This window comes from Dreissena polymorpha, chromosome 7, assembly GCF_020536995.1.
Source record: "Dreissena polymorpha isolate Duluth1 chromosome 7, UMN_Dpol_1.0, whole genome shotgun sequence".
In the NCBI taxonomy this organism is placed as follows: Eukaryota; Metazoa; Mollusca; class Bivalvia; order Myida; family Dreissenidae; genus Dreissena; species Dreissena polymorpha.
This window is the reverse complement of record NC_068361.1, coordinates 35,782,792-35,796,919: the sequence shown is the minus strand read 5'-3', so window position 1 is coordinate 35,796,919 and position 14,128 is coordinate 35,782,792.

Genomic DNA, 14,128 nt, shown 5'->3' with positions numbered 1-14,128 from the left:
TTTTTCTATGATCGGAGAACATTGATGTCAGATTATCGACGTGTTGTTTGATACCGATCATGTCTAATTGAACAGTCTGAAGCGCTTGCGTGATGGGCTCTAAAATGGAAGAATACTTGGCTATTATGTGGAGCGTAATCACAAGTGTTGCCGTTCCACTTGCCGTCCATAGCTGATGTGCGCTTTGTCGTCCATTCATATTCTGTTCGTTTTGCGCTTAATATTCTAACTGACAGCGTATTTCGATGAAATGGTTAGCGAATATTTGTATGCTTTAATACTTTGCAGCCCCCCTTGTTTCGCTTATCAATGGTGTGTTCCGAACTAGCCGACATCTCTTAGGGCTCTCTCTCTGAAATACTTAATGATTGCTTTCACAGTTTCTATGGTATTACGTGCGTCAGAAACTGTATTTAGATCATTTATAACTAGATTAATACGGTGAGTCGACCAATGTACAAACACGGCGAGAGGATACTTCATGATGCACCATTATCTGGCCTTATTCTTAAAATTGTCTACGCCTCAGGCGGCAAAGGGGGAGAAACCCCCCTTGACACCCCCCCCCCTTAGATCATTCCTGCAGACGCCCGTGTGTTCATGTTAGGAAGTATTGAACAATAATTGTAATGTAATCAGAGAACACGTTAATGTTAGGAAATATTGAACAAAAGTTGTGATGTAATCAGAGAACGCTTTCATCACAATTTTACAACCGAAATAATAGCATTAAAATATATGTCGTTGATATAGCATTGTATATCATGCACAGTCTTTCCATGATTCAATATAAATCTTCCTTTGAGAGAGCTATGTTGACAATTATCTCAGATATATCTTGCTTCGAATAGTTACCTTCTGCCTTATTTGTTTATCCAATAGATTTAAACCAGATTCCCATATATGTCGTTTTAGATCACTTTTTAGATCGACATGTGTGTTCAAACAGGACTGATAAGCCATCTCGTCTTTCAATTGACTGTATATGTAAGCGACAATTGAAATAGTATAGGTCATCTAATATTTCCAATCTAAAATTACCGAATAAGATAATATGTATAATGATTTATTTACACTGGGACTTGATTTTGTAATGCAGTGTACTTTCTATATTTCTTACTCTATATAAACAAAATGCTAGGCCCACAGGTCAATTGCATTGGGCTTGTAACATCTTAAAATGGTCCACTACCAAGTTTGTTGCAATTATGCCCATTGAGCTGATATTTACCCTTCCTTGATTACTTGTTTCCTCTATATGTATACAGTGAAAACTTACATGAAACAGAATGCCTTAAGGGTTTGATGTTTGGCACCAGTTAAGTGGTCAAATTATGTCACAGTGGTCAAGGTTGGCAATGTCCTGGAGTACTTGTTTGCCATGTATTGTAGTGTTAATTTAAACAATCTTTGGTCTTTACTTTAATGTTGTGGCTATGACGGTTTGTTTTCAAAAATGTTCCCAGTAGTCAAATTGTGCCAAGCCCATGTGCCATATTGTTTACATAGCATTTAATAAATATTGCTTTTAACGTCTATGAAATCACAAAGATCAGAGGTTTGGTGTTTTATATGTAATAATAATTGTTACAATTTGACTAAGTGGCCAACTTGTTCTCATAATTGTACATACAGACAACTCTCTCAGCTTCAGATGACTTTCACACTTGAACTCAGGTGAGCGATTTATTGCCATTATTGCCTTTATGCGCACCTTTAGGAAATATACTTTATGTTGGGCAGTGTAGTGAATATTGCATCCCAAGGATAGAGATGTGTACTGCTGCAGAGGTGCGGTCTTTTTGTATGTATGAGACCACCCTATGCAGGGTTCCGTCTCAGTCTAGGCTTTAAAAAGTTGTCGCCACTTACTTTCGCCAAATTCAAAAAGTTGTCGTCACACTGGGGCTACATTGTGTCAACAAAGACCATGCTAATATAATACAAACAAAAACGGATAATTTTACAGTATGTTAAATAAATTGATTAAATAACAGTATGATTAATAATAAAAACGCATTTAACAAGTTCATTTAATAAAGGCACATTCAATTAGTTCTAAGTCTTGTTGATTGACACAGTTTGGGTTCTTCAGCAGCTTTCTTGTAATCTGAAAGTACACAAATGAACATATAATACTGATAGTAATCAATTAATATGTAGCATATAAATAATATAACTGTTCTGGCATATGACCTATTACTTAGAGCCAATAAAACAGTCAACTACAATACACATTTGTGTATATCAAATGTCAAATTGATTTTCATTTGTTAAACAATGTTCACCTTTTTTAAAACAGTACATCATGTAGTGAATGAATTGATTAGTTTTGAGGATATAAGGAGTTCACACAAAATAGATTTGTGTTGGAAATTATATTGTAGAAAAGGAAATTCTGATTAGCAATTGTCTTTGGGGTTTTTGTTACCTGGTGAATGATAACGGCGGATTGTTTGCAATTTTGAATGAGTCTCAGCATTATCAGAATCTAACCTTCTCTTTTTACATGGCGTTATACACTCTGAACTTGCCAATTTGACGAGTGAAACAGAATTATCATGTTTCGTTTAAAAATAACAAATACATGCAGCATATTAAATTATTTCCTAAAATTACACCAATTTTGCTAAAAACAATTGATACACTTTTTGATTGTCATAGCTGTCAACGTAACAGTCTTGAATCGGCTTCGTACACTGTGACGTACACTTCACATTTAAGCGCAAAATCGGTATATTTTAATGTTGCCTTATCTCTGAAGCAATAAAACCGATGACCGATTAAGACAACTTGAAACAACACCCCAAATCATTGCAATTATCGCCATAACATTCCACTTTGCGACAGTCTCTGCCCCATTGATTTCAGCAGTGTCGCTTACATCACGGAAATTAATTGCATAATGACTTTCGTAAAGCGGCTGGTAAACAGAGCGGTCATATAAGTGAGACAAAAATTGATTTTCAAAAAAATGCCATTTGCGAAAATTTGTCGCCATAAGTTTTATTTTGTCGCCATAGGCGCAAATGGCGATCGACAGCGAGAACCCTGTCTATGTTTAAAAGTTGCTATAATAACACAGTATCATAAAGGGAGTAAATGATATATTGGGTTGTCTATTAAACATTTTGTATCGGCGTAATTTAAAAACCGTATCAGTGTCAGACTGGCAAAAAGGCAAAATTGTAAAATAAAAAATCCTCTGGCACCTATCAATGTGCTTAAATATTGTCATAATTTAAAGTTATATGAGTATCTCAAATTACTCATCCAGTGCTGTCAAGTATGAGTGCATTAACACAAAAAAGACAATGTTTTTGTGATCACATTTTTCCCGCCTTCTTCCTCCTTGTTGTTTGCATCATCGCTATTTACCTTGCGAACAATTAAGAGGCAATGTTTATGACCCAGTCTTCATGAAACTTGGCCGCAATATGTATCACAATGAGTCACTTGGGGTTGAAAACTAGATCCCTATATTCACTTGAAGAAAACGCTTCTTAACACTTTAATTAGAATTGCCCTGAAATTATTGCAAGAAAAGCACAGTTAAGCACAGTGAATTGCATATAATATGCAGTTTGAAGTTTTCACACGTTTAACCATTTACTTGCGTAAAAATATATTGAACACAAAATCATTGTTAAACATTTTACTGCACATACTAAGGTCAATAAGTAACAACTGCCCTTATTGAATCAAAGGTATTTGCTGTAAAAATAATTTCTTGAACAATCTTCACAATAGTCATGTGACCGAGCATTAATTGCAACTACTCAATCCTCAGATTTGCAGTTAATTGCAGTGAATCGGAGTTAGCTGACCCGTACCTTGATAGCCTTCAAGTTTTTAGTTGCTCGCTTGCAACTGAGGTTAGTGGTATGCGTTGTAAGTAAGTCTGCTCTTAACTACACTAAGAACAATAACCACCGCATCTGCCTGTTTATACTTCACCACTGGTACACTGCAGACTGTGGGTGTATGTGTGTGTATGTAATCAATACATGTGCGACGACATTGGCCAGTTTGTCATTGAAATCTGTACATATTTGCTGCTTACAGGGACAAACGGGACTTAATGCATGTCAAATAAGTGGTGTCACAGATAAGCCTGTGTACACTAATTAAACTGTACAATGCGCACAAGCTATTCAAGGACGAAACTTTTTTATTTGATGGTGTTTATCGTTTAAAGAGAGTCTATGGTACTGAGATGCAGTGCTTTTTTTAATTCAAAATTGGGTCTGGTAATCAGACCCATTCCCAATGGAAAAAGAATATATTTTTTCCAAATGGGAGGTAAAACTTTCCAATGGAAGGTTTCCAAAAAATATATTTATTTTTTTAGAGTTCAATATTTTATTTATCATCCATCCATATAAGTTCAATCTTAGTAAATATAAAACTGGACACACTTGTATCCTCATTTTTGAAGCATTTTCTAGCAAAACAGCAAAAACACTAATTTTCCCAAATTTAGTCAAAACGCCGCGAATTTTTCCAATGCAAAGGGACCCGGCCCCAATCCCGAAACGTTGAAAATAAACACTGCCTATGGTCAAATTTGTTCATTGTTAAGCATTTCTAAATATTACTAGAGATTTCAATAGCCGCAGATGATTGCATTTTGATGCAATTAAATTGAATTTGCTTTGTTTTGACAGAAAGGATTTTTTTCTTGAATACCAACCCATCAAAATTGTGAATAGTGATTCAACAACAATCATACACATTGCACTTCCTTTGCAATGATCCAGCTATGTAAATAATTGACACCACCCCAGGGTATTGAAAACACCCTCTCTGAATAAAAGTGACCCTATGGGACGTTACTTATCTTTTCTCAATTTCATTAATGTCACTGAAATAAATGTTTATGTGGGAACAGAACAATAGGAGCTGTATTTACCCCTGGTATATATTTCTCTTTAGTATGCGATTTGCAAAACATTTGATCCTTTGAGTTGCATTCAATATTTGACAAGGGTGAGAATTTCAAATTATTCTGTGCTTCAATTATATTTGAAATCTGTAAAAAAAAAAAGCTTTCAATAGCTCAAAACTGAATTCACCTGCCCAAGTGAATATAATTATGGTTAATGATGGTCTCATCAAATAACCACATGCTTCGTAACAATCACACAATATTGACTTTCTACACTTAAGTTGTCAAAACTATCAATAGGACATTTCAGAATGGTTGAATACGATTATATCCATGAACACTGAGTGATCTGCGTTTAATTTTTTCTAAATTACTGCCTTATATAACTCTTTGCGAAATTGTCTTGTCAGGCAATTTCAATTGAAACCCGTTGAATGCTTTCATATTATGTTTTACACTCATAACATCCATAAAAAATAGCCCTATGCTTGGAATAGAATCAAATTGCAAGTACAGTAATTCTATTCAGTTAACAATTTTGAAATGTCTTGTACTTCTAATTAAATTATCTTCAAGTAGTTGTCCATATTAGTTAATTGTTATGCCCCCGGTAGGGTGGCATATAGCAGTGAACCGTCCGTCAGTCAGTCTGTCCGTCCGTCAAAAAACTGTAATATCGCCCATAACTTTTGCAATATTGAAGATTGCAATTTGATATTTGGCATGCATGTGTATCTTATGGAGCTGCACATTTTGAGTGGTGAAAGGTCAAGGTCATTCTTCAAGGTCAAAGGTCAAATATATGGTTTTAAAGCGGCGCAGTAGGGGGCATTGTGTTTCTGACAAACACATCTCTTGTTAAATATATTTCTGTACTAGTAAATTTGTCCAATAACTGATTCTGCCCCCGAGAAAGATTCAATGCATGTTCATGAACAATTTATTAACATCATATTCAGTTCATGAACAATTCATGAACTCAACCGTTGGATGGCATGATCAAAATTCAACAAAATCATAAATATTAATTAATGACCTGTAAAGAACTTTGAAAAAAAAAGAAAATTCACATACATAAGTGCTATTTATCACCATTGTTAAGCTGCTTTGTCATTTAATAACAACTGAAAATTTTGCGAAAAGAGATTAGTTATTGTTTATAATGAGTCAATTGTTTCTTTGGTCACAATGTTAAAAAGGCAACACAAAATTGGACCCTGCATGGTACACTGTAACAAATGTGTTTTATTGAAATAATTTAATGCCAAGTATTTGGCAAGATTTACAGAAAATTTCAAAAAATACATGAACTGTACTTAATTAACTTCAACGTTCATTTAATTTGTATTTTATGACCAGTATCATTTATATTATGAAATAAACCAAATGTTAATGAACATTTGGTTCATGAACTTTAAGTTTATAAGATTGTAATGACTTTATGAATAGCCACTTGTCATATATATTATTTTTTAACAAATATATTGAACGTCTTCATTAATCTTTCTTGAACGCGTTTCTGCACAGTTCTTGAATGCGAATATAATTTTTTTTTACATATCTGTGAATCGATATTGAACACGTTGTTCATGAACAGTCCTTACATTGTTTTCATGGGGTTGCATTTGAAAAATTAAAGAACTAAATAGTTAATGTGAAATATGCCTTCAAAACATGCAAGTCAGGGTAATACATTTTCAGATGTCCTAACATTATAAGTTTGCCAAGATGATCAGCTGATTGACTCCTCAGACTACATACAATTTATATACTCCATACAATTTATATATAAATTGTGTGTGTCATAAGAAGTTTTTGTGGTATGACCGTTAATATGATTAACATAGGGTCCCGTGTGTGTCACACAAAAGATGTAGGCATTTACAGCTTGTGTCAAGATGAAGGTGGTCTTCTAACACCTTGGGTTTGTTCAAATCATGCGCCAGGGGTCACCTGATTTATAAAGACTAAAGTAAATAACATTTAAAACTCCTTTTTGAAACCGCTGGTGTCAGTTGTTCAACATTTAGTTTTTAATCTAAATTATAACACTTCAGATTAAATTAAACATGTACTGCTTGTCAGAAAATCTAGAGAAAGTGAAAGTTTACAATTCTGCCTCATATATATGTATCTATGTTCATGCCTCACGGGTCCTATAGTCGGACCCATACCCAATGCCAAACATGCATATTTTTTCCCAATGAAATAAAATCTCAATTTTAATGAACGAAGCCGAAAAATGTGTTTCCTGGTAGGTACTGTGTTTTAAATAACCATGTGCTGTGTTTTAGCGTGCAAATGGGAAGACCACTTAAAAAGTCATCGTGTCGAGTGTTTCATAATGCAATTTTCATGATCTTTACACTTCAGACAAATGGCGGCTGGTTGTGTTTATGCAATTCTTAAGACACATGTTTTTGCATTTTCAATCAGAATTTGCATTCAAATTTTGAAGTAATGGATTATTCAGAATTATCAGGTAATGCACCCGGTATACAACAAGTGATAATCATGTGTACGTATAAGTTATTGTAAATTGATTGAGAATCGATATCGATGGTCTGAGGTAGAGAAATGTGCACTGGTTTCACTTCCAACGTTACTGTGTTTCAAAAAATGGCTGCATTCAGTCATTTGGCAACATGAATTTTGAATAATAATATGATGAAAGCAGGTCCTTCAACTGTGAATATTCATAAAATAATCCTAAATGACATAACGAGCTATGTATTTTATTGATCTTCAATCATAACATTAACAAAGTCTGTATTTTAATCATACACATACTTACGCTACGCTAGACTGTTGCATAGAAAAAACATTTTAATACTTTTCTTAGATTTTAGGGCAATACCTATGTATGAAAATATTAGATTTAATAAGAAAACTTAAGAAAAAATATGGTACCTAGGTCCGTGAACTGTGCAGGGAAAATGCCCTTCACTCCGTGAAGATATCAGTCTTTGATCGGGTCTGATCGATGACTAGTAGGTAACGCAAGTTGTGTATCGTGTAATTCCTTAAAATTAAGCACAGTATTTGTAAACATATTGCGAAATATGTACATTGACAAAAAGGCAATTTATTTCTGCGTCGAATAAGACTATGAACACGGACATCGCTGCACAATTGATGAAGTTATTGCTGTTCAAAGCGCTGCACCCAGTTTTTCGGTTGATTACGAGTTCAAAACCTTGTAGGCCTTGAGCTGCATTATGACCCAGCTCCCCCTAGGGGGAATTTTCAAGGTTATGCTTTCTTAACCCTCTATGTAGTTGGCAGTCCTCTGGCAAAAGTTTGCAAAATTATGTAAGGGCTTTATAGAGTTATGGGACTTTGAAACACATACCCCATATTTTGCCATTTTACGCTTTTAAATTTGCAAAGCTGCTGCTATTTATTCTTTTTAAGCAAAATAAATTTGTTGCTAGATAACTGGTGCTCAAGCTTATTATTTCGAATTTGGACATTGTGAATGACAAATCTACCTTAATAGTTTATCTTTGAAACACACAAATTGTTAATATCAACTATTTTTACAGAAAATACCTCCCTTTGTTTGGATCCGTTCATTGTATTGAATTTCTACAGACAAAACGAAAAGTTTTGACTTTCAAAATGTCATGAAAAGGTTAGTGGAATTTATTTCTTAATTATTTGATCACGTTTGGTAAATCAGAAATACATCTTAATGTATTTTTCAAAAATGAGTTATAATTAAGCCGAAATACGATGTTATATTTCAACTATAAGGTTTTCATACTGCATGGTTTGTAGTGCTTGGAATGCAAGTAAATGTATCACGACTCAAGCTGTGTTGATAAAATTGCTCAATCGGTTCTATTTATTTGTTCCAAGGGTTATTATCATGTTCACATTTATAAATCTCTCTCTGTTGATCCAAGAAAATGTCATTGCTGTTTCTCCTTGAAATAACACAGACAACAGTTTCCATAGCAATTTGCATTTGAACTTAGACTGTGAATAAGAGAGGAAAAAAATATTATGTGCAAAAGTTTACACCGTTTATTTTTGACAAAACTGTGTGTCTTTTTCGACATTATAAAAAATAAAAAAATATTTAAAAAAATACAATAACATAATTAAAACTTTGTTTCTATATATAATTACTCTTGCAAGTAAATTATATACAGTCCGATGAGTAATTCTACTAGAACAAGTGAAATCCTTGCTACTAATGTACTATTCAATTCTGTATACGGCTTTCAATAAAGAAAATGTTCAATACAATAAATCTAGGTTTCTAGGTTAATTGTGTCTTTTAAAAATGAAGTGTATTAGTATTCAAATAGTACTAGTGCCTGTAAAGTGTTAGACATCTCTAAATTGTCTCAATTCAGAAACTTAGTATTGAAAAGCCTATTAACCTAAATCAATCATAGAAATTGAAATCTAGCCAAAAATACATAAGGGGGAACTATGTATTGTTCATTTTAAAAGTACAGTAAAAGAAGAGGTGTATTTATTAACAGATTATAGTTTCCAAAAATGTAGAAAAAAACAGGTCAATATACAAATCCTCAAAACATAGACCGGAACACTTAATCTGGCCGCACAATTGGATTATGAAAAAAACATGTAATACACAGGTAAAGTTACCAGTTGTTCACAAATCCATGTCATGTTCCAAAGTGGGTACATTCATTACCTGATGATGATGACAATCAGCTCTTTACATCAAAGTACAGGCGTATAATATCCTTAGATGCTACCAGTAGCTCATTTCTGTTTCTAGTCGATAGTTGCATTTTTATGACAAAATTATTATCAGAGTCAAGGGCTGCAAGCAAAATTTAATAAAATGTGCTACGAAATTTGCTGAAGAATTAAGCAATCAGCGATTCAAAAGTTATGTAAACGGATTCTTTGTGATGTTCAGGATCAAAAAGTTACTTCCCGTGAAGCAATGTTCCATAATACTTGCACTAGAAATTATACAAGATCTTGGACTCACCGTGCAAGTCATGAAGGCTCAGAGGCAAACATTAACCAACCAGTGCACACTGAAGCTTTCAAGTGCATATGTAATTATGCTGAAGAGCATATTCTACTAGGACATAATGTGGAATGGGTCATACTTATAAAGGAAATATACCTTAGCTACATTATCAAACACAACCCTTCTTGAAACAATACGAAACCGTGACCTCCGATTCGCTAGGCAGACATCATATCCATTACGCCACGGCGTCTTGCCTGTTGTTGGTTGGACTTTAATATTTCATATTGAAATACACAGCATAACAACTTATCAAACACAAAGCAAAAACACACATTACATGTGGTATGTGACATTAGATTTTGGTCCTCGAGAACAATTACACAGGTGAGCAATCCAGGGCATTCTTTTCCCTATTCAAAAAATTAATAAATATGTCCAACATGCCATTAAAGACCACTCAAGGGCTTTGATCGTTGTTGTCTTTGTTCACAGGTTGTCTTTATTGGCAGGGTCGATTGAAACTTAAAAATATGCTTGTAGGCTTTTAACAGTTACCTTATCTATGTGTGTGCTCTTTTGTTTAAATGTGTGAATACTTATGCATTAATAATGTAATGAAGGATTGAAAACACAGTTTAGTTTTTATATTTTCATGTATTATTTTATTTCCAATCATAAAAATAATACGATACCAGCGTCCACCATGATTACTAGCCACTCTTCTACAACTGTGGCCTTTGCATAACATACTAATCACCTTAACGCGTTCATCCAACTTCAAGACCTTACGCTTGGATGCCATAATGGTTAATTATAACTGACAATATACTTTTCTATAATATACATGAACGTTATCCGAGAAATTTAAAAAAGGAATGCATATCAAAATGTATGTGTGTGATTGGAATGGTAATTGTAACGGAACCGCCGATTTCCTTAATGAGTTGATGAAAGCCCCAAACTTGTCTTTGATACTTTCGGTAATTAGTACATTAATCGCGAGCCACTAAAATAAAAAGGCATCTTCTTACACCTTCGACAAACTGTCAAATGCATAAAAGAAGCAGGCAACTACCAACAAGCAATGTATTGAATAAAGAAAAATCTGCTATCGAGTTAAATAAACTGTCACCATAGCGACCGACGCGCGAACTGGTAAGATGTTTATTACGTGACTATCACAGCATCATGGCGGTCGTTGTTTTATTGAAACTTGTTAAATCGTTGATTGTTATTATTGAACTGGTCATTGTTAGCTATCAACTTTTAGGAATGTCATATGGCGGTCGCTAGTCGTTGAAGTGGTTTTTGTTAGCTATCAAAATCGACTTTTGGGAATGTACAACGGCGGTCGCTGGTCTTTGTTTGCAGGTGTGCGTTATTTGCAGGTTAAATATATAGTGAAATCATTCGGGGGGGGGGGGAAATCGATGTGGTCGTTATGGACAGGTGGTCGTTTTTCAAAGGTTGTGCCTCGGACAGGTTGTACTGTATCAATAAAAACAGACGTAGCTCCCGGGCCTAGGGAAATCTAACGCTCTGCAAATGCCATTTAGGCGTTAGGACATAAGTTTATTTGAAACGCATTTTAAGTAATACACGTATGTTTTAAATCATCGATAACCACTTTGTAATGTTATCAGTTATGATTGATGATAATCCAAAAACGAAACGACGATAGTAATATATTTCTTATACATAAGAGTAATGTAACTTCAATATATGCGGTTGGCAATGTTGATGTTTATTTGTATATGTGTATTTTTGTCAATCTGCGAAAAAGTAAATCGCGTATTGATGAAACCCAATAACTGAATAATTATTTTGCTACATTGGAATACAAAGATCAACAGTTACAACCATTAACACGTGCAATACAACGACGAGTGTATCTAAGCTGTGACTATATCCACGAGTGTCGTCTAAAAAAGCACTTACTTATTGTACTTATGTTCAACCACAGTCACCTGGCCCTTTTAGTGTACATGAATAAGGACGAACTTGAAAGATTTTACACCAATTCAGGCCCGTACCCAGGGGGTGGGCTCAGGGGCCAGACCCCCAGCTGGCTGTCGAGTAATGATTTTTTTTTAATAATGGGCCTACTGCAAATTTTTCTCTGATGAAAAGGCATTCACTGAATAGAAAAAAGGACGTTTTTTATTGCCTCTGATAACCAAAGGGATAAGCGCTAATTTACTCACCTGTTGAGATAAGCCCGTATCTTTTAATTTGATATAGTTATATATATGGTGACCGTGAACTCAAATGAGCTCTCAAGGGCCATCATGACCATCGTATTTTCAACAGTGATATATAAAATATTCAGTATTTGATGTGAATAAAAATATATTTCAATTTTCCTGTTGAAGGTATTTTGCATGAAATTTACAACTGGGAATGTCCCCAAGGTATGAACATTTGCACTTACATGATTAATATATCCTGAGTTATAAATTAATAGTTGCCCGACAGCCCGCGGCAAGTAAATTTGGACCTGACGACTTTTTTTCAAAAGTGGTATGTAGTCAGGCCGGGCAATTAGGTTCTTTGAAAAGTTTGAAACCGTTGTAACATATATTTAGGCCCATGATGTCGCTTGAAACAAATTGATTCGCCACAATACCTGCACTTATGGTTTTCAATGTAGCCAATGTTCTATATCCTTTAAGTATGGGGCATTTTATGGGTTTTAAGTGACAAGAACATCAGAGATGATAAGCACAATAAAGAGGATGGAACATACATTCCAAATGGCATGTACCAAAACCAAATAATGGTTAAAGCTGCTACGTAACAGAAGATTCAGTCTCATAACGGGACATAATCCATTGAAATGGGGGCAAAGTTATATTGTCATCATATTTTGATTTGTTAAAGGTAAGAAATAGATGCACAAGCCATGCATAAACTTGGTTCAGGGCTCTTTGGCTGAGCAACTAAAGTACTAAATGCGTGGGCAACCAACCTGAAAAAGTTATTTTTTCCCTGTTGTATGTGCGCGTTTAGACGTATGTATTGTCATTATACTTCTACATTTTTCTATTAAGCGGGCAAATACGTACAATGTAATATGCATATGACTGTATTTTAAATTTTATTTGGCGTACCTATGGTTTAAGTAATACAATTATAAAACTCTTCAATAAACTATTTGCTATCGAAATTTATTTATTAAGTATATTAGTATATTTGGTGGGCGAAGTTATGTTATTACAGTATATGTTATTTACCTAGTAAGTATTTTTAAATGCTGAAATGCACAGTCAAAGATAATAAATTTTCCATTGTTTTGGTGCTGTGTTACTTTTACATGCATTGAAGGTTAATATAACTTTTGATAATTATTCTCCATGGCCAGACAATGTGTGACAAACCACCCCTTGTCCTCAGTGTCAGGAAGGTCAAGATTGCAATTCAAGGTTAACATTAATAAATTGTCGTTTTTTCCCTGTTACTTGTATGTGCCTGTGCGAAATGTAATCTAACTATGTTTTATAATTCCCTACGACCAAAAAATTCGTTGCTAATAAATCTCATGCTCAATGAACAATTATATCAGAGATATAATATATATTTACAATATATTTCTCGCTGTCGGTAGGTCAAACTAGCCTTTGAATTACGATGTAATTGTTTGCAAAGGCGCATTTCAAAACTGTCATTTTCTCCATATATGTGTTTTTTTATTACAGGCGCTTGCTGTACCAAGACATTTAACTCGCGTTTATACAATTGAGTTCATGTTAAAACATTTGTTTTAAGCTTACTATATATTTATTAGGAGATCAAACAAAGATGGTATATACAATACAAATATTCAATAAAGATTCTCATTTTAAAAATAAGAAAATTTTATTAAATAATTGGAGAATTATGTGCATTTATAATTATTACAGACGAAAAATATCATTTCTAAAGATATTTTGTATCTCTATCATTCCCAACATAAAACACACATCCTGTTATGTTACAAACTTCTAAATTGTCATTACTATCGCAAAATGTCATTAAATTACACGCGCTTTTAGTTTATATTCATGACCCACCCAAAATCCACAGTTTACAAGCGAATATGCATGTAGCACACATATAATCTAGCTTTGTTATATTTATGTAAAAGCTAAACATACTTTTCGGTAGTATGGCTTTCACATCTTTGCCTTTGACAATATGAACAGGCCTTAAAATTTGAATAATCACGGTTCGTGTGTGTGCTTTTTGGGAGACTTACCGGTGCTAGATTAACAAAAATGTACTGTGCAGGAAAGTAT